This window comes from Cololabis saira, chromosome 2, assembly GCF_033807715.1.
Source record: "Cololabis saira isolate AMF1-May2022 chromosome 2, fColSai1.1, whole genome shotgun sequence".
Classification (NCBI taxonomy): Eukaryota; Metazoa; Chordata; class Actinopteri; order Beloniformes; family Belonidae; genus Cololabis; species Cololabis saira.
This window is the reverse complement of record NC_084588.1, coordinates 50359305-50380203: the sequence shown is the minus strand read 5'-3', so window position 1 is coordinate 50380203 and position 20899 is coordinate 50359305. Positions and strand designations below refer to the sequence as shown.

General features: G+C 40.0%; 13 non-coding genes across 13 annotated transcripts; all 13 read left to right on the top strand.

Annotated features, from left to right (window-relative positions):
* The first annotated feature begins 2784 nt into the window (after positions 1-2784).
* Positions 2785-2866, top strand: trnal-aag (transfer RNA leucine (anticodon AAG)). Its single transcript has one exon. It is a non-coding gene; the product is annotated as a tRNA-Leu (tRNA).
* Positions 2867-3388: 522 nt separating this feature from the next.
* Positions 3389-3470, top strand: trnal-aag (transfer RNA leucine (anticodon AAG)). Its single transcript has one exon. It is a non-coding gene; the product is annotated as a tRNA-Leu (tRNA).
* Positions 3471-3995: 525 nt separating this feature from the next.
* trnal-aag (transfer RNA leucine (anticodon AAG)) lies at positions 3996-4077 on the top strand. The gene has a single exon. It is a non-coding gene; the product is annotated as a tRNA-Leu (tRNA).
* A 521-nt stretch (positions 4078-4598) lies between these two features.
* Positions 4599-4680, top strand: trnal-uag (transfer RNA leucine (anticodon UAG)). Its single transcript has one exon. It is a non-coding gene; the product is annotated as a tRNA-Leu (tRNA).
* A 521-nt stretch (positions 4681-5201) lies between these two features.
* Positions 5202-5283, top strand: trnal-aag (transfer RNA leucine (anticodon AAG)). Its single transcript has one exon. It is a non-coding gene; the product is annotated as a tRNA-Leu (tRNA).
* Positions 5284-5804: 521 nt separating this feature from the next.
* On the top strand, positions 5805-5886 carry trnal-aag (transfer RNA leucine (anticodon AAG)). The gene has a single exon. It is a non-coding gene; the product is annotated as a tRNA-Leu (tRNA).
* A 523-nt stretch (positions 5887-6409) lies between these two features.
* trnal-aag (transfer RNA leucine (anticodon AAG)) lies at positions 6410-6491 on the top strand. Its single transcript has one exon. It is a non-coding gene; the product is annotated as a tRNA-Leu (tRNA).
* Positions 6492-7013: 522 nt separating this feature from the next.
* Positions 7014-7095, top strand: trnal-uag (transfer RNA leucine (anticodon UAG)). The gene has a single exon. It is a non-coding gene; the product is annotated as a tRNA-Leu (tRNA).
* A 3482-nt stretch (positions 7096-10577) lies between these two features.
* Positions 10578-10659, top strand: trnal-aag (transfer RNA leucine (anticodon AAG)). The gene has a single exon. It is a non-coding gene; the product is annotated as a tRNA-Leu (tRNA).
* A 1731-nt stretch (positions 10660-12390) lies between these two features.
* Positions 12391-12472, top strand: trnal-aag (transfer RNA leucine (anticodon AAG)). Its single transcript has one exon. It is a non-coding gene; the product is annotated as a tRNA-Leu (tRNA).
* Positions 12473-15421: 2949 nt separating this feature from the next.
* On the top strand, positions 15422-15503 carry trnal-aag (transfer RNA leucine (anticodon AAG)). The gene has a single exon. It is a non-coding gene; the product is annotated as a tRNA-Leu (tRNA).
* Positions 15504-16028: 525 nt separating this feature from the next.
* Positions 16029-16110, top strand: trnal-uag (transfer RNA leucine (anticodon UAG)). Its single transcript has one exon. It is a non-coding gene; the product is annotated as a tRNA-Leu (tRNA).
* Positions 16111-17242: 1132 nt separating this feature from the next.
* Positions 17243-17324, top strand: trnal-aag (transfer RNA leucine (anticodon AAG)). The gene has a single exon. It is a non-coding gene; the product is annotated as a tRNA-Leu (tRNA).
* Positions 17325-20899: the final 3575 nt, after the last annotated feature.

Genomic DNA, 20899 nt, shown 5'->3' with positions numbered 1-20899 from the left:
CGGTTTGAGAGACTCCTCCTGCTGAGGTATAACCATTTCTTGGATAAGCACGTTGAGTAGGATGAAAAAAAAAATCTACTGTAACGCTGTAGTTCACATGTTCAGTTATGTTCAATTGAAATCTCATTCATTGTCTGATATTGTGATGAGGGCCATTATCTTATTTTGTTTATTGATATAATTTAAAATAACTTTGTTTGCACTCGGTGGTTGGAAGGACGACTTCTTAAGTTATTTATTGTTTGTTGTATTAAAGTGCATAAAAGAGAGATCCTGTGTATGTCCTCCTCATTACATTACACATTTGTGCTGATCTGGGCACTGCAGTAATAAGGTTCCCAGGGTTTTTCCTGGCTCTAATTGACGCAGAGGTGGCACCATCCTGATCACACGCGTGCGGGTAAACCGTGCCTTCAACTGGCTCAAGCAAACACTTTTTACAAGATATTTTGCATTTTGGGAGTTCTAATAGGATTTAAAATTTATTTATTTATTCTTTATTTCATTAATTGATAAAATAAAACAATTTAATATAAACAAAAACATTCCTAAATTCTGAATGAAAGGGAGCAGAAAGAAAAAGAATCTTATTTAATCTGTCCCTTTTTCCCAAGAAACCAATTTACAAAGAATGTAATTATATGAAAAATAGATGTAAAAACAATATGACAATCATCAAGTTGAAGCATTATTTTATTAACATAAAAATATAAATACAAATATAAGAACTCAATCTTACCAAAAATAAAAAGGAAAAAAAAAAACTGCCCATGGAACAAGAGAAGATCTTCACTGATGAAAATGGTTTTCTAGAACGAGTTACTTTTTAAGTGACTGTCTTATTTTAAATGTAATGATTTTTTTTGGACTAGAAATAAAACATTTTGACTGGAGATAAGACAAGTAGCCTCGGTAAGATTTTGAGTTTTTGTAGGGTTTCAGACATTTACTGACAAATCTTGCAACCAGACAGAGAACATTTCAGCCTCCTATTTTTCCATCCGTAGATCCTCATGCTCCTTGTAGTCCAAGGCCTCCTGGTCTGGTCCATGGATGGTCCTGGTCATGGTCCTGGTCCTGGTCCTGGTCTGGGTCATCATGGCCTCCTTACAACAGACATCCAAATGCCTCTCCTTCAGTCTGCTGTGCAGATGTGTCTTCACCTTAAACAAAACAATTCATGCATTAAGTATTTTTGTATTTATTTTGATACAGACATACATAGTGATAGTGCCTGCTCCATGGGGACACAGTGCTTTTGGCATAAATAACAGACCAAACCTTCCTCAGTAAGCCCGACCCAGGTAAATTGGTTCAGCCACCGTTTGTCAAACCCACTGGCTCTGTGTTTTTGAGAAGATCTGTAGAGATGAATAAAAAGTCATGTTTAAATCACGTACAAGTTGGCTTCGCGTTGATATGCTCCATAATGACTTGGAAACTGACTGAAAGCTGATTTATGCCTCTGCGTTACACCAACGCAGAACCTACTGCGTACTGTGCACGTCGCCGCGTACCCTGCGCCGTAGGTTCCGCGTCGATTTAACGCAGAAACATAAATCAGGCTTAACGTTCCCCTCGCCTCCCGTCCTGCACTCTGACCCTCGCTATCACCTTTCATGCATATTTGTGCACTACTTTCAGCCCTGACAAAATTGCCGCATCTCGTCGGTAACATGATGTATTACTTTTTAACTGCCTGTAACGTTAATTGCACTGTTTCACCTGCACTCTTGCTTCTCCTAGTCGCCAGGTCGCCTTTAAAGTACTGTGTATATACCGAATATAAGACTTATAAACAACAAGACATGCTCGGATGCTAAAGAAACAATATTTACCTGTTTGAACAGCCAGGGAAAACCAGGACGACGATTTTTAGTACAACAAATAGCGGAAAAACAAGGAAAATAATTCTGGAGATTTCGTCTTCTTCTGCTGGTGCTGTGTCGTTGATACAGCGCCCCCATAGCGGCGCAATGCTGCAACTGCAGTCAAAATAACATCCATCCAGTCCAACGCCTGCTATACCAGAAAATAACAATTTTCATGACGTCGGAGTTTTGACAGCTGGGGGCGGCACGAAATGAGGCGGCCTCCTACTTTGAATGCAGGAAAAACACTGGTTCCAACTACAGGACTGTCTCAGAAAATTAGAATATTGTGATAAAGTTCTTTATTTTCTGTAATGCAATTTAAAAAAAAAAAAAAAAAAAAAAAAAAAAAGTCATACATTCTGGATTCATTACAAATCAACTGAAATATTGCAAGCCTTTTATTATTTTAATATTGCTGATTATAGCTTACAGTTTAAGATTCCCAGAATATTCTAAATGTTTTGAGATAGGATATTTGAGTTTTCTTAAGCTGCCATGATCAGCAATATTAAAATAATAAAAGGCTTGCAATATTTCAGTGGATTTGTAATGAATCCAGAATGTATGACATTTTTGTTTTTGTAATTGCATTACAGAAAATCACAATATTCTTATTTTCTGAGACTGTCCTGTATATGTTGTTCATTGGCAAATTGAGTTATGGTGCAGCTCAGGTGATATTGCGGAGTAATCCAAAAGTAATGTAACTAGTAGTGTAACTAGTTACTTTCAGCAACCAGTAACTAAGTAGTGTAAGGGATTACTTGTTTTAAAAGTAACTAGTAATATGTAATGGATTACTTTTTTTGAGTAACTACCCCAACACTGCTTTGTTGTGAATTGACATGAAAATGGGAAAAAATACAGGGAAATTAACTGGAAAAAAGCAGCTTTTTTCCCATCCATAAGTGGTAGTGTGGCCGAGCGGTCTAAGGCGCTGGATTAAGGCTCCAGTCTCGGAAGAGGCGTGGGTTCAAATCCCACCACTGCCATCAAGGCTTCAAAGATATGTTGATGACTATGTGTTACATCAAATACTACACTTTCTTTGTGATGATCATTGGTTTGGTAAAAACAACAAATATTGACTGTTACAGGAATCTTTCTGAAACTATGTATACGCAGTCATTCCTTAACTTGTGCGATCGGCATGGTCCACTGCAACTCTGAGCTCAAACAATCCACCAGCATCAACCTCCCAATATCTTGGATTACAGGCGTGCGCCAATGCACATGGCAGGGACGTTTCACATTTTTCGGTCTTTTGAGATGACTTTGACACGTCCAAACGAAGCAGACTATGATAAGAAACAATCTCTGGTCCATTTAAAGGGGATTAAATGTCTATGTTCTGATAGCAGTCTGAGATTCAAGATGGGAACCATTTTGAGTTAATTCACAAACCTATGAGTGGATGGAGACTTGAGATCATCTTTGTTGTGAATTGACATGAAAATGGGAAAAAATACAGGGAAATTAACTGGAAAAAAAGCAGCTCTTTTCCATCCATAAGTGGTAGTGTGGCCGAGCGGTCTAAGGCGCTGGATTAAGGCTCCAGTCTCGGAAGAGGCGTGGGTTCAAATCCCACCACTGCCATCCAGGCTTCAAAGATATGTTGATGACTATGTGTTACATCAAATACTACACTTTCTTTGTGATGATCATTGGTTTGGTAAAAACAACAAATATTGACTGTTACAGGTATCTTTCTGAAACTATGTATACGCAGTCATTCCTTAACTTGTGCGATCGGCATGGTCCACTGCAACTCTGAGCTCAAACAATCCACCAGCATCAACCTCCCAATATCTTGGATTACAGCCGTGCGCCAATGCAAACGGCAGGGACGTTTCACATTTTTCGGTCTTTTGAGATGAGTTTGACACGTCCAAACGAAGCAGACTATGATAAGAAACAATCTCTGGTTCAGTTTAAAGGGGATCCAATGTCCTTGTTCTGATAGCAGTCTGAGATTCAAGATGGGAATCCTTTTGAGTTAATGCACAAACCTATGAGTGGATTGAGACTTGAGATCATCTTTGTTATGAATTGACATGAAAACGGGAAAAAATACAGGGAAATTAACTGTAAAAAAAAAGTAGCTTTTTTCCATCCATAAGTGCTAGTGTGGCCGAGCGGTCTAAGGCGCTGGATTAAGGCTCCAGTCTCAGAAGAGGCGTGGGTTCAAATCCCACCACTGCCATCCAGGCTTCAAAGATATGTTGATGACTTTGTATTACATCAAATACTACACTTTCTTTGTGATGATCATTGTTTTGGTAAAAACAACAAATATTGACTGTTACAGGAATCTTTCTGAAACTATGTATACGCTGTCATTCCTTAACTTGTGCGATCGGTATGGTCCACTGCAACTCTGAGCTCAAACAATCCACCAGCATCAACCTCCCAAGATCTTGGATTACAGGCGTGCGCCAATGCAAACGGCAGGGACGTTTCACATTTTTCGGTCTTTTGAGATGAGTTTGACACGTCCAAACGAAGCAGACTATGATAAGAAACAATCTCTGGTCCATTTAAAGGGGATCAAATGTCTATGTTCTGATAGCAGTCTGAGATTCAAGATGGGAACCATTTTGAGTTAATGCACAAACCTATGAGTGGATGGAGACTTGAGATCATCTTTGTTGTGAATTGACATGAAAATGGGAAATATACAGGGAAATTAACTTGAAAAAAAGCTGCTTTTTCCCATCCATAAGTGGTAGTGTGGCCGAGCGGTCTAAGGCGCTGGATTTAGGCTCCAGTCTCGGAAGAGGCGTGGGTTCAAATCCCACCACTGCCATCAAGGCTTCAAAGATATGTTGAAGACTGTGTGTTACATCAAATACTACACTTTCTTTGTGATGATCATTGTTTTGGTAAAAACAACAAATATTGACTCTTACAGGAATCTTTCTGAAACTATGTATACGCTGTCATTCCTTAACTTGTGCGATCGGTATGGTCCACTGCAACTCTGAGCTCAAACAATCCACCACCATCAACCTCCCAATATCTTTGATTACAGACGTGCGCCAATGCACACGGCAGGGACGTTTCACATTTTTCGGTCTTTTGAGATGAGTTTGACACGTCCAAACGAAGCAGACTATGATAAGAAACAATCTCTGGTCCATTTAAAGTGGATCAAATGTCTATGTTCTGATAGCAGTCTGAGATTCAAGATGGGAACCATTTTGAGTTAATGCACAAACCTATGAGTGGATGGAGACTTGAGATCATCTTTGTTGTGAATTGACATGAAAATGGGAAATATACAGGGAAATTAACTTGAAAAAAAGCTGCTTTTTTCAGTCCATAAGTGGTAGTGTGGCCGAGCGGTCTAAGGCGCTGGATTAAGGCTCCAGTCTCGGAAGAGGCGTGGGTTCAAATCCCACCACTGCCATCAAGGCTTCAAAGATATGTTGATGACTATGTGTTACATCAAATACTACACTTTCTTTGTGATGATCATTGTTTTGGTAAAAACAACAAATATTGACTGTTACAGGAATCTTTCTGAAACTATGTATACGCTGTCATTCCTTAACTTGTGCGATCGGTATGGTCCACTGCAACTCTGAGCTCAAACAATCCACCAGCATCAACCTCCCAATATCTTGTATTACAGGCGTGCGCCAATGCACACGGCAGGGACGTTTCACATTTTTCGGTCTTTTGAGATGAGTTTGACACGTCCAAACGAAGCAGACTATGATAAGAAACAATCTCTGGTCCATTTAAAGGGGATCAAATGTCTATGTTCTGATAGCAGTCTGAGATTCAAGATGGGAACCATTTTGAGTTAATGCACAAACCTATGAGTGGATGGAGACTTGAGATCATCTTTGTTGTGAATTGACATGAAAATGGGAAAAATACAGGAAAATTAACTCGAAAAATAGCTGCTTTTTTCTGTCCATAAGTGGTAGTGTGGCCGAGCGGTCTAAGGCGCTGGATTAAGGCTCCAGTCTCGGAAGAGGCGTGGGTTCAAATCCCACCACTGCCATCAAGGCTTCAAAGATATGTTGATGACTATGTGTTACATCAAATACTACACTTTCTTTGTGATGATCATTGTTTTGGTAAAAACAACAAATATTGACTGTTACAGGAATCTTTCTGAAACTATGTATACGCTGTCATTCCTTAACTTGTGCGATCGGTATGGTCCACTGCAACTCTGAGCTCAAACAATCCACCAGCATCAACCTCCCAATGTCTTGGATTACAGGCGTGCGCCAATGCACACGGCAGGGACGTTTCACATTTTTCGGTCTTTTGAGATGAGTTTGACACGTCCAAACGAAGCAGACTATGATAAGAAACAATCTCTGGTCCATTTAAAGGGGATCAAATGTCTATGTTCTGATAGCAGTCTGAGATTCAAGATGGGAACCATTTTGAGTTAATGCACAAACCTATGAGTGGATGGAGACTTGAGATCATCTTTGTTGTGAATTGACATGAAAATGGGAAAAATACAGGGAAATTAACTCGAAAAAAAAAGTTGCTCTTTTCCATCCATAAGTGGTAGTGTGGCCGAGCGGTCTAAGGCGCTGGATTAAGGCTCCAGTCTCGGAAGAGGCGTGGGTTCAAATCCCACCACTGCCATCAAGGCTTCAAAGATATGTTGATGACTATGTGTTACATCAAATACTACACTTTCTTTGTGATGATCATTGTTTTGGTAAAAACAACAAATATTGACTGTTACAGGAATCTTTCTGAAACTATGTATACGCAGTCATTCCTTAACTTGTGCGATCGGCATGGTCCACTGCAACTCTGAGCTCAAACAATCCACCAGCATCAACCTCCCAATATCTTGGATTACAGGCGTGCGCCAATGCACACGGCAGGGAAGTTTCACATTTTTCTGTCTTTTGAGATGAGTTTGACACGTCCAAACGAAGCAGACTATGATAAGAAACAATCTCTGGTCCATTTAAAGTGGATCCAATGTCTTTGTTCTGATAGCAGTCTGAGATTCAAGATGGGAACCATTTTAAGTTAATGCACAAACCTATGAGTGGATGGAGACTTGAGATCATCTTTGTTGTGAATTGACATGAAAATGGGAAAAAATACAGGGAAATTAACTGGAAAAAAGCAGCATTTTTCCCATCCATAAGTGGTAGTGTGGCCGAGCGGTCTAAGGCGCTGGATTTAGGCTCCAGTCTCGGAAGAGGCGTGGGTTCAAATCCCACCACTGCCATCAAGGCTCCAAAGATATGTTGAAGACTGTGTGTTACATCAAATACTACACTTTCTTTGTGATGATCATTGTTTTGGTAAAAACAACAAATATTGACTCTTACAGGAATCTTTCTGAAACTATGTATACGCAGTCATTCCTTAACTTGTGCGATCGGCATGGTCCACTGCAACTCTGAGCTCAAACAATCCACCACCATCAACCTCCCAATATCTTTGATTACAGACGTGCGCCAATGCACACGGCAGGGACGTTTCACATTTTTCGGTCTTTTGAGATGAGTTTGACACGTCCAAACGAAGCAGACTATGATAAGAAACAATCTCTGGTCCATTTAAAGTGGATCAAATGTCTATGTTCTGATAGCAGTCTGAGATTCAAGATGGGAACCATTTTGAGTTAATGCACAAACCTATGAGTGGATGGAGACTTGAGATCATCTTTGTTGTGAATTGATTTATTTATTTTCTGTAATGCAATTTTAAAAAACAAAAATGTCATACATTCTGGATTCATTACAAATCAACTGAAATATGGATTCATTACAAATCAACTGAAATATTGCAAGAAAAGAATATTCTAAATTTTTGAGATAGGATATTTGAGTTTTCTTAAACTGTAAACCATAATCAGCAATATTAAAATAATAAAAGGCTTGCAATATTTCACTTGATTTGTAATGAATCCAGAATGTATGACTTTTTTGTAATTGCATTACAGAAAATCACAATATTCTTATTTTCTGAGACAGTCCTGTATATGCGACACCCTCTAGCCCTCTAACGCTGTAGTTCACATGTTCAGTTATGTTCAATTGAAATCTCATTCATTGTCTGATATTGTGATGAGGGCCATTATCTTATTTTGTTTATTGATATAATTTAAAATAACTTTGTTTGCACTCGGTGGTTGGAAGGACGACTTCTTAAGTTATTTATTGTTTGTTGTATTAAAGTGCATAAAAGAGAGATCCTGTGTATGTCCTCCTCATTACATTACACATTTGTGCTTATCTGGGCACTGCAGTAATAAGGTTCCCAGGGTTTTTCCTGGCTCTAATTGACGCAGAGGTGGCACCATCCTGATCACACGCGTGCGGGTAAACCGTGCCTTCAACTGGCTCAAGCAAACACTTTTTACAAGATATTTTGCATTTTGGGAGTTCTAATAGGATTTAAAATTTATTTATTTATTCTTTATTTCATTAATTGATAAAATAAAACAATTTAATATAAACAAAAACATTCCTAAATTCTGAATGAAAGGGAGCAGAAAGAAAAAGAATCTTATTTAATCTGTCCCTTTTTCCCAAGAAACCAATTTACAAAGAATGTAATTATATGAAAATTAGATGTAAAAACAATATGACAATCATCAAGTTGAAGCATTATTTTATTAACATAAAAATATAAATACAAATATAAGAACTCAATCTTACCAAAAATAAAAAGGAAAAAAAAAAACTGCCCATGGAACAAGAGAAGATCTTCACTGATGAAAATGGTTTTCTAGAACGAGTTACTTTTTAAGTGACTGTCTTATTTTAAATGTAATGATTTTTTTTGGACTAGAAATAAAACATTTTGACTGGAGATAAGACAAGTAGCCTCGGTAAGATTTTGAGTTTTTGTAGGGTTTCAGACATTTACTGACAAATCTTGCAACCAGACAGAGAACATTTCAGCCTCCTATTTTTCCATCCGTAGATCCTCATGCTCCTTGTAGTCCAAGGCCTCCTGGTCTGGTCCATGGATGGTCCTGGTCATGGTCCTGGTCCTGGTCCTGGTCTGGGTCATCATGGCCTCCTTACAACAGACATCCAAATGCCTCTCCTTCAGTCTGCTGTGCAGATGTGTCTTCACCTTAAACAAAACAATTCATGCATTAAGTATTTTTGTATTTATTTTGATACAGACATACATAGTGATAGTGCCTGCTCCATGGGGACACAGTGCTTTTGGCATAAATAACAGACCAAACCTTCCTCAGTAAGCCCGACCCAGGTAAATTGGTTCAGCCACCGTTTGTCAAACCCACTGGCTCTGTGTTTTTGAGAAGATCTGTAGAGATGAATAAAAAGTCATGTTTAAATCACGTACAAGTTGGCTTCGCGTTGATATGCTCCATAATGACTTGGAAACTGACTGAAAGCTGATTTATGCCTCTGCGTTACACCAACGCAGAACCTACTGCGTACTGTGCACGTCGCCGCGTACCCTGCGCCGTAGGTTCCGCGTCGATTTAACGCAGAACCATAAATCAGGCTTAACGTTCCCCTCGCCTCCCGTCCTGCACTCTGACCCTCGCTATCACCTTTCATGCATATTTGTGCACTACTTTCAGCCCTGACAAAATTGCCGCATCTCGTCGGTAACATGATGTATTACTTTTTAACTGCCTGTAACGTTAATTGCACTGTTTCACCTGCACTCTTGCTTCTCCTAGTCGCCAGGTCGCCTTTAAAGTACTGTGTATATACCGAATATAAGACTTATAAACAACAAGACATGCTCGGATGCTAAAGAAACAATATTTACCTGTTTGAACAGCCAGGGAAAACCAGGACGACGATTTTTAGTACAACAAATAGCGGAAAAACAAGGAAAATAATTCTGGAGATTTCGTCTTCTTCTGCTGGTGCTGTGTCGTTGATACAGCGCCCCCATAGCGGCGCAATGCTGCAACTGCAGTCAAAATAACATCCATCCAGTCCAACGCCTGCTATGCCAGAAAATAACAATTTTCATGACGTCGGAGTTTTGACAGCTGGGGGCGGCACGAAATGAGGCGGCCTCCTACTTTGAATGCAGGAAAAACACTGGTTCCAACTACAGGACTGTCTCAGAAAATTAGAATATTGTGATAAAGTTCTTTATTTTCTGTAATGCAATTTAAAAAAAAAAAAAAAAAAAAAAAAAAAAGTCATACATTCTGGATTCATTACAAATCAACTGAAATATTGCAAGCCTTTTATTATTTTAATATTGCTGATTATAGCTTACAGTTTAAGATTCCCAGAATATTCTAAATGTTTTGAGATAGGATATTTGAGTTTTCTTAAGCTGCCATGATCAGCAATATTAAAATAATAAAAGGCTTGCAATATTTCAGTGGATTTGTAATGAATCCAGAATGTATGACATTTTTGTTTTTGTAATTGCATTACAGAAAATCACAATATTCTTATTTTCTGAGACTGTCCTGTATATGTTGTTCATTGGCAAATTGAGTTATGGTGCAGCTCAGGTGATATTGCGGAGTAATCCAAAAGTAATGTAACTAGTAGTGTAACTAGTTACTTTCAGCAACCAGTAACTAAGTAGTGTAAGGGATTACTTTTTTTAAAAGTAACTAGTAATATGTAATGGATTACTTTTTTTGAGTAACTACCCCAACACTGCTTTGTTGTGAATTGACATGAAAATGGGAAAAAATACAGGGAAATTAACTGGAAAAAAGCAGCTTTTTTCCCATCCATAAGTGGTAGTGTGGCCGAGCGGTCTAAGGCGCTGGATTAAGGCTCCAGTCTCGGAAGAGGCGTGGGTTCAAATCCCACCACTGCCATCAAGGCTTCAAAGATATGTTGATGACTATGTGTTACATCAAATACTACACTTTCTTTGTGATGATCATTGGTTTGGTAAAAACAACAAATATTGACTCTTACAGGAATCTTTCTGAAACTATGTATACGCAGTCATTCCTTAACTTGTGCGATCGGCATGGTCCACTGCAACTCTGAGCTCCAACAATCCACCAGCATCAACCGCCCAATATCTTGGATTACAGGCGTGCGCCAATGCACATGGCAGGGACGTTTCACATTTTTCGGTCTTTTGAGATGAGTTTGACACGTCCAACGAAGCAGACTATGATAAGAAACAATCTCTGGTCCATTTAAAGGGGATTAAATGTCTATGTTCTGATAGCAGTCTGAGATTCAAGATGGGAACCATTTTGAGTTAATGCACAAACCTATGAGTGGATGGAGACTTGAGATCATCTTTGTTGTGAATTGACATGAAAATGGGAAAAAATACAGGGAAATTAACTGGAAAAAAGCAGCTCTTTTCCATCCATAAGTGGTAGTGTGGCCGAGAGTTCTAAGGTGCTGGATTTAGGCTCCAGTCTCGGAAGAGGTGTGGGTTCAAATCTCACCACTGCCATCAAGGTTCCAAAGATATGTTGATCACTTCGTGTTACATCAAATACTAAACTTTCTTTGTGATGATCATTGGTTTGGTAAAAACAACAAATATTGACTGTTAAAGGAATCTTTCTGAAACTATGTATACGCAGTCATTCCTTAACTTGTGCGATCGGGATGGTCCACTGCAGCTCTGAGCTCAAACAATCCACCAGCATCAACCGCCCAATATCTTGTATTACAGGCGTGCGCCAATGCACACGGCAGGGACGTTTCACATTTTTCGGTCTTTTGAGATGAGTTTGACACGTCCAAACGAAGCAGACTATGATAAGAAACAATCTCTGGTCCATTTAAAGTGGATCAAATATCTATTTTCTGATAGCAGTCTGAGATTCAAGATGGGAACCATTTTGAGTTAATGCACAAACCTATGAGTGGATGGAGACTTGAGATCATCTTTGTCGTGAATTGACATGAAAATGGGAAAAAATACAGGGAAATTAACTGGAAAAAAAGCAGCTTTTTTCCATCCATAAGTGCTAGTGTGGCCGAGCGGTCTAAGGCGCTGGATTTAGGCTCCAGTCTCGGAAGAGGCGTGGGTTCAAATCCCACCCCTGCCATCAAGGCTCCAAAGATGTGTTGATCACTATGTGTTACATCAAATACTACACTTTCTTTGTGATGATCATTGTTTTGGTTAAAACAACAAATATTGACTGATACAGGAATCTTTCTTAAACTATGTATACGCAGTCATTCCTTAACTTGTGCGATCGGCATGGTCCACTGCAGCTCTGAGCTCAAACAATCCACCCGCCTCAACCTCCCAATATCTTGGATTACAGGCGTGCGCCAATGCAAACGGCAGGGACGTTTCACATTTTTCGGTCTTTTGAGATGAGTTTGACACGTCCAAACGAAGCAGACTATGATAAGAAACAATCTCTGGTTCAGTTTAAAGGGGATCCAATGTCCTTGTTCTGATAGCAGTCTGAGATTCAAGATGGGAATCCTTTTGAGTTAATGCACAAACCTATGAGTGGATGGAGACTTGAGATCATCTTTGTTATGAATTGACATGAAAACGGGAAAAAATACAGGGAAATTAACTGGAAAAAAAAAGTAGCTTTTTTCCATCCATAAGTGGTAGTGTGGCCGAGCGGTCTAAGGCGCTGGATTAAGGCTCCAGTCTCAGAAGAGGCGTGGGTTCAAATCCCACCACTGCCATCCAGGCTTCAAAGATATGTTGATGACTTTGTATTACATCAAATACTACACTTTCTTTGTGATGATCATTGTTTTGGTAAAAACAACAAATATTGACTGTTACAGGAATCTTTCTGAAACTATGTATACGCAGTCATTCCTTAACTTGTGCGATCAGCATGGTCCACTGCAGCTCTGAGCTCAAACAATCCACCAGCATCAACCTCCCAATATCTTGGATTACAGGCGTGCGCCAATGCACACGGCAGGGACGTTTCACATTTTTCGGTCTTTTGAGATGAGTTTGACACGTCCAAACGAAGCAGATTATGATAAGAAGAAACAATCTCTGGTCCATTTAAAGTGGATCAAATATCTATGTTCTGATAGCAGTCTGAGATTCAAGATGGGAAACATTTTGAGTTGATGCACAAACCTATGAGTGGATGGAGACTTGAGATCATCTTTGTTGTGAATTGACATGAAAATGGGAAAAAATACAGGGAAATTAACTGGAAAAAAAGCAGCTTTTTTCCATCCAAAAGTGGTAGTGTGGCCGAGCGGTCTAAGGGGCTGGATTAAGGGTCCAGTTCTCGGAAGAGGCGTGGGTTCAAATCCCACCACTGCCATCAAGGCTTCAAAGATATGTTGAAAACTATGTGTTATATCAAATACTGAACTTTCTTTGTGATGATCATTGGTTTGGTAAAAACAACAAATTTTGACTATTACAGGAATCTTTCTGAAGCTATGTATACGCTGTCATTCCTTAACTTGTGCGATCGGCATGGTCCACTGCAACTCTGAGCTCAAACAATCCACCAGCATCAACCTCCCAATATCTTGGATTACAGGCGTGCGCCAATGCACATGGCAGGGACGTTTCACATTTTTCGGTCTTTTGAGATGAGTTTGACACGTCCAACGAAGCAGACTATGATAAGAAACAATCTCTGGTCCATTTAAAGGGGATTAAATGTCTATGTTCTGATAGCAGTCTGAGATTCAAGATGGGAACCATTTTGAGTTAATGCACAAACCTATGAGTGGATGGAGACTTGAGATCATCTTTGTTGTGAATTGACATGAAAATGGGACAAAATACAGGGAAATTAACTGGAAAAAAGCAGCTCTTTTCCATCCATAAGTGGTAGTGTGGCCGAGAGTTCTAAGGTGCTGGATTTAGGCTCCAGTCTCGGAAGAGGTGTGGGTTCAAATCTCACCACTGCCATCAAGGTTCCAAAGATATGTTGATCACTTCGTGTTACATCAAATACTAAACTTTCTTTGTGATGATCATTGGTTTGGTAAAAACAACAAATATTGACTGTTAAAGGAATCTTTCTGAAACTATGTATACGCAGTCATTCCTTAACTTGTGCGATCGGGATGGTCCACTGCAGCTCTGAGCTCAAACAATCCACCAGCATCAACCTCCTAATATCTTGTATTACAGGCGTGCGCCAATGCACACGGCAGGGACGTTTCACATTTTTCGGTCTTTTGAGATGAGTTTGACACGTCCAAACGAAGCAGACTATGATAAGAAACAATCTCTGGTCCATTTAAAGTGGATCAAATATCTATTTTCTGATAGCAGTCTGAGATTCAAGATGGGAACCATTTTGAGTTAATGCACAAACCTATGAGTGGATGGAGACTTGAGATCATCTTTGTCGTGAATTGACATGAAAATGGGAAAAAATACAGGGAAATTAACTGGAAAAAAAGCAGCTTTTTTCCATCCATAAGTGCTAGTGTGGCCGAGCGGTCTAAGGCGCTGGATTTAGGCTCCAGTCTCGGAAGAGGCGTGGGTTCAAATCCCACCCCTGCCATCAAGGCTCCAAAGATGTGTTGATCACTATGTGTTACATCAAATACTACACTTTCTTTGTGATGATCGTTGTTTTGGTTAAAACAACAAATATTGACTGATACAGGAATCTTTCTTAAACTATGTATACGCAGTCATTCCTTAACTTGTGCGATCGGCATGGTCCACTGCAGCTCTGAGCTCAAACAATCCACCCGCCTCAACTTCCCAATATCTTGGATTACAGGCGTGCGCCAATGCACACGGCAGGGACGTTTCACATTTTTCGGTCTTTTGAGATGAGTTTGACACGTCCAAACGAAGCAGACTATGATAAGAAGAAACAATCTCTGGTCCATTTAAAGTGGATCAAATATCTATGTTCTGATAGCAGTCTGAGATTCAAGATGGGAAACATTTTGAGTTGATGCACAAACCTATGAGTGGATGGAGACTTGAGATCACCTTTGTTGTGAATTGACATTAAAACGGGAAAAATACAGGGAAATTAACTGGAAAAAAAAAGTAGCTTTTTTCCATCCATAAGTGGTAGTGTGGCCGAGCGGTCTAAGGGGCTGGATTAAGGGTCCAGTCTCGGAAGAGGCGTGGGTTCAAATCCCACCACTGCCATCAAGGCTTCAAAGATATGTTGAAAACTATGTGTTATATCAAATACTGAACTTTCTTTGTGATGATCATTGGTTTGGTAAAAACAACAAATATTGAATGTTACAGGAATCTTTCTGAAACTATGTATACGCTGTCATTCCTTAACTTGTGCGATCGGCATGGTCCACTGCAGCTCTGAGCTCAAACAATCCACCAGCATCAACCTCCCAATATCTTGGATTACAGGCTTGCGCCAATGCACACGGCAGGGACGTTTCACATTTTTCGGTCTTTTGAGATGAGTTTGACACAGGTCCAAACGAAGCAGACTATGATAAGAAACAATCTCTGGTCCAGTTTAAAGGGGATCCAATGTCCTTGTTCTGATAGCAGTCTGAGATTCAAGATGGGAATCCTTTTGAGTTAATGCACAAACCTATGAGTGGATGGAGACTTGAGATCATCTTTGTTATGAATTGACATGAAAACGGGAAAAAGTACAGGGAAATTAACTGTAAAAAAAAAGTAGCTTTTTTCCATCCATAAGTGGTAGTGTGGCCGAGCGGTCTAAGGCGCTGGATTAAGGCTCCAGTCTTGGAAGAGGCGTGGGTTCAAATCCCACCACTGCCATCAAGGCTCCAAAGATATGTTGATGACTATGTGTTACATCAAATACTACACTTTCTTTGTGATGATCATTGTTTTGGTTAAAACAACAAATATTGACTGATACAGGAATCTTTCTGAAACTATGTATACGCAGTCATTCCTTAACTTGTGCGATCGGCATGGTCCACTGCAACTCTGAGCTCAAACATTCCACCAGCATCAACCTCCCAATATCTTGGATTACAGGCGTGCGCCAATGCAAACGGCAGGGACGTTTCACATTTTTCGGTCTTTTGGGATGAGTTTGACACGTCCAAACGAAGCAGACTATGATAAGAAACAATCTCTGGTCCAGTTTAAAGGGGATCCAATGTCCTTGTTCTGATAGCAGTCTGAGATTCAAGATGGGAATCCTTTTGAGTTAATGCACAAACCTATGAGTGGATGGAGACTTGAGATCATCTTTGTTATGAATTGACATGAAAACGGGAAAAAATACAGGGAAATTAACTGGAAAAAAAAAGTAGCTTTTTTCCATCCATAAGTGGTAGTGTGGCCGAGCGGTCTAAGGCGCTGGATTTAGGCTCCAGTCTCGGAAGAGGCGTGGGTTCAAATCCCACCCCTGCCATCAAGGCTCCAAAGATGTGTTGATCACTATGTGTTACATCAAATACTACACTTTCTTTGTGATGATCGTTGTTTTGGTTAAAACAACAAATATTGACTGATACAGGAATCTTTCTTAAACTATGTATACGCAGTCATTCCTTAACTTGTGCGATCGGCATGGTCCACTGCAGCTCTGAGCTCAAACAATCCACCCGCCTCAACTTCCCAATATCTTGGATTACAGGCGTGCGCCAATGCACACGGCAGGGACGTTTCACATTTTTCGGTCTTTTGAGATGAGTTTGACACGTCCAAACGAAGCAGACTATGATAAGAAACAATCTCTGGTCCATTTAAAGTGGATCCAATGTCTATGTTCTGATAGCAGTCTGAGATTCAAGATGGGAAACATTTTGAGTTGATGCACAAACCTATGAGTGGATGGAGACTTGAGATCACCTTTGTTGTGAATTGACATTAAAACGGGAAAAATACAGGGAAATTAACTGGAAAAAAAAAGTAGCTTTTTTCCATCCATAAGTGGTAGTGTGGCCGAGCGGTCTAAGGGGCTGGATTAAGGGTCCAGTCTCGGAAGAGGCGTGGGTTCAAATCCCACCACTGCCATCAAGGCTTCAAAGATATGTTGAAAACTATGTGTTATATCAAATACTGAACTTTCTTTGTGATGATCATTGGTTTGGTAAAAACAACAAATATTGAATGTTACAGGAATCTTTCTGAAACTATGTATACGCTGTCATTCCTTAACTTGTGCGATCGGCATGGTCCACTGCAGCTCTGAGCTCAAACAATCCACCAGCATCAACCTCCCAATATCTTGGATTACAGGCTTGCGCCAATGCACACGGCAGGGACGTTTCACATTTTTCGGTCTTTTGAGATGAGTTTGACACAGGTCCAAACGAAGCAGACTATGATAAGAAACAATCTCTGGTCCAGTTTAAAGGGGATCCAATGTCCTTGTTCTGATAGCAGTCTGAGATTCAAGATGGGAATCCTTTTGAGTTAATGCACAAACCTATGAGTGGATGGAGACTTGAGATCATCTTTGTTATGAATTGACATGAAAACGGGAAAAAGTACAGGGAAATTAACTGTAAAAAAAAAGTAGCTTTTTTCCATCCATAAGTGGTAGTGTGGCCGAGCGGTCTAAGGCGCTGGATTAAGGCTCCAGTCTTGGAAGAGGCGTGGGTTCAAATCCCACCACTGCCATCAAGGCTCCAAAGATATGTTGATGACTATGTGTTACATCAAATACTACACTTTCTTTGTGATGATCATTGTTTTGGTTAAAACAACAAATATTGACTGATACAGGAATCTTTCTGAAACTATGTATACGCAGTCATTCCTTAACTTGTGCGATCGGCATGGTCCACTGCAACTCTGAGCTCAAACATTCCACCAGCATCAACCTCCCAATATCTTGGATTACAGGCGTGCGCCAATGCAAACGGCAGGGACGTTTCACATTTTTCGGTCTTTTGGGATGAGTTTGACACGTCCAAACGAAGCAGACTATGATAAGAAACAATCTCTGGTCCAGTTTAAAGGGGATCCAATGTCCTTGTTCTGATAGCAGTCTGAGATTCAAGATGGGAATCCTTTTGAGTTAATGCACAAACCTATGAGTGGATGGAGACTTGAGATCATCTTTGTTATGAATTGACATGAAAACGGGATTCCCAGATCAGTTAAGTAGCTCTTAACAGCGAAAGACTTCTTTCAAACCTTCTTAAGGAGCCTGCGAAAGAAAATCGCGTTTCCCAGAGTCGCTCTTAGCTTAAGAATCTCTTTCATTAAGAAGGAAATGAAAGATGCTGCTGACCCAGTCTTTACAACCATCTTAGTGAATTAGTTTTATACTTTATATTTATATTGTTTAGCATTCATTGATGACAGCAAAGGGGGAAAAAAAAGAAAAATAAGGAATAACAACTGTGTTCCGGTATATGATTTATGCATTACGCAAAAATAAAACGATCATCATGAATATCATTTATTTGATAATTTGGCTGCTATACGGCATGTTCTCGCTGCAAATCAACCGTGTCGCCGTGCGCGAAGCAGAACTGTTTTCATGAACGCATTCGTGCGTCAGCACTTCAATCCCCTGGACGTGCTGTCGGACCGGGCTGTCCAGGCAGCTGTGACACCGATCCTCCTGCCCGAGCCCGAGCCCGAGCCCACATGTGTGATGACAGGGAATTAGTGCATTGAGGAGCAGCGCTGCCTGTCTCCACCAGTGTTGTGCTAGTTACTGAAAAATAGTAACTAGTTACAGTTACTAGTTACTTCATTAAAAAGTAACTCAGTAACTCAGCTACTTAGACCAAAAAGTAATGCATTACCATGAAAAGTTACTTTTTAGTTTCTTTAAATAAAAACATTTTTTAAAATGCTCCCATTAATAACCCTCTAGCCTTCATTTCAGCAGGTACTGTATGGATTTGCATTGTGCATCGTGTTCTGCATTCTAAACAGTCTCCCCACTTCTTCACTTCCTGTGTCAATAACGTTGGTTGCTTAGCAACAAGCTGAGAACAGCCAATGAGCTTCAGCAGCAGCTGAAGAACAGGAGCCTTTAATGAATCGTTCATTACAGTCTCAAATATAACCAATGGTGTCGGTTTATAAGAATCTTTTTGCCCAGAAGAAAAAAGAGCGAAGACAACGACCCATAACTATTTTCTTCTCTTGAAAAAATACACCTACACCGCGGGGTTTAGGATAAAAAGACGCTACAGAGTCGGGATGTCAGCAGTCAGGAGAGCAGTGGAATACGTGCGAGGCGGGGCTGATCTCTGCAGTTTGAAGCTCTCTATAATTGTAAAAAGAATTTCACTTATCACGGGTTCTTTTTGGAACATAACCCCTGCGAAAAACCAGGGATTGCTGTAATTCCACGTTGCGAAACTCTCCTTCTCTTGGCTCATGACCGTCATGTTTTTGAACACACGCCCACTACGTTTCCTATGGTCTCCGCGTGTGCGGAAAAAAAGCTTCACTGTAGCCAGAAATAACGGAGTAACGCACCGTTTGGTAGCGGTAATTGCGTGACTGAATTTAAAACCTAATGCGTTAGAGTATTAGTTACCGCAAAACTAACGGCGTTACTGTAACCCGCTACTAAATAACGTTAGTCACAACACTGGTCTCCAAACATCCGCAAATACAACGTTGATGAATGCAATAGTGAAAACGGTCAAGCAGCTAAATAAACTTCAGAATATTTTTTTGAGGGGAAGGATTCTGTTTTACTAGTCAGGAGGATACAATGTGGTCCTATATGCTGAATGATCGTTAAGTTAATTTCTCCTTTCGTCCATCTTTCACATTTAATAAAAACAAGACATTTCCTCATTATTCTCTTACCAAGACTACTTATTTAGTTGCAGTCTTGTTTTCATCATGAAAAAGGGTCATGGAATTATATTTATCATCTTAATTTTTCATTATAACGCACATGCAGCAGGGAATTAGTGCGTTAGGGAGCAGTGCTGCGTGTGAAAATGCGCTGATAGTGATCGGTGATCGATTTGCCTGGCATAGATTGATTTGGTTTCAGAACCGGACAGCTCCTCCAAAGAGCTTCTGAAAGAGCGAAACTAAAGAACGGTGTTAAGAAGTCATCTGGGAAACACGCGTATCTTAGGGTACCTTCTAAGTTGAAACCTTCTTTGAACCTCTCTTAAATCCTTAAGAGAGGTTGGATCTGGGAAACCCGGCCATTGACTGTTACAGGAATCTTTCTGAAACTATGTATAGACGAATCCGGCGAAACCCGGAAGTCGAGCGGCCGCCATTACTGCGGTGGCGGCTCCGCTCCTCCGCTCCAGCCCATAGACATATATACGTATGGATCTATTACTCCGCTCCCTGCCAGGCTCTCTTAATGTATTTGTATCATCGGAACACTCCTGTCCCGTCACGTGCATTTGTTTTGATAGTGAATGAAGACGGGGGGGACTTTCAAAACGACTTTTCTGTTTCACCAAGTGAACAGACGGAACGCAAAAAAAGATGTTAAACTGCTGGAAAGGAACTGGAATTTACCTGGATACCTTAAACAAGGAAGCCAGGGAGCGGTATATGGAGAAAATAATGATTATTAACGGTTTGGGTTCATATGAAATCACTACTAAAGAATGAAGCTCCGATGAGGATTTACTGCCGCAGTTCTGCAGAACCACCGTCTTACTACCTTGTTTAGTGTTTGGCAGCTGCTTTGGTAAATGTTTGACTCGCCATGTGTTTCAATAAATTAGTATAATATAACAACATACAGTACATCTTTTTTATTACTCTTACTTCTCTTTTCTTTTTTTTTATGCTGAAGAGGCTCCGATCGCGTGAGCAATATTTTTCTTTTCCTCGTGAGATTATTTTTTTCTTCTGCAGCTACAAATAGAGTTGATATTTTTTCCTCAACAACCTAGTTTTATCTGCAGATTGGGGTTATGTATGTATGTATTCTGTATCATCCGGAGCTGAGATAGTTCTGCCCTTCAATTAGAGACCTGTAATTGCGTTTTTTTTTTCGTCATCGGACGCCAGGCGATCAATAAAATATTCTTGGATACCTAAAATAAAACAAAACATAAACAGGTAATATTTAATTGTTCAGACGTGCCTCGTAAGGAGAGGAGGTGGAGAGAGCTATATTACAGTGTTTAATCATACACTCCCTTATCTCCCTATTCCTCTATTCTTTCCTGCTTATCGCTCAAACAAATCATTATTTATAAATTAACATCAGCATTAATTTAAGATACCTTCATTATTTA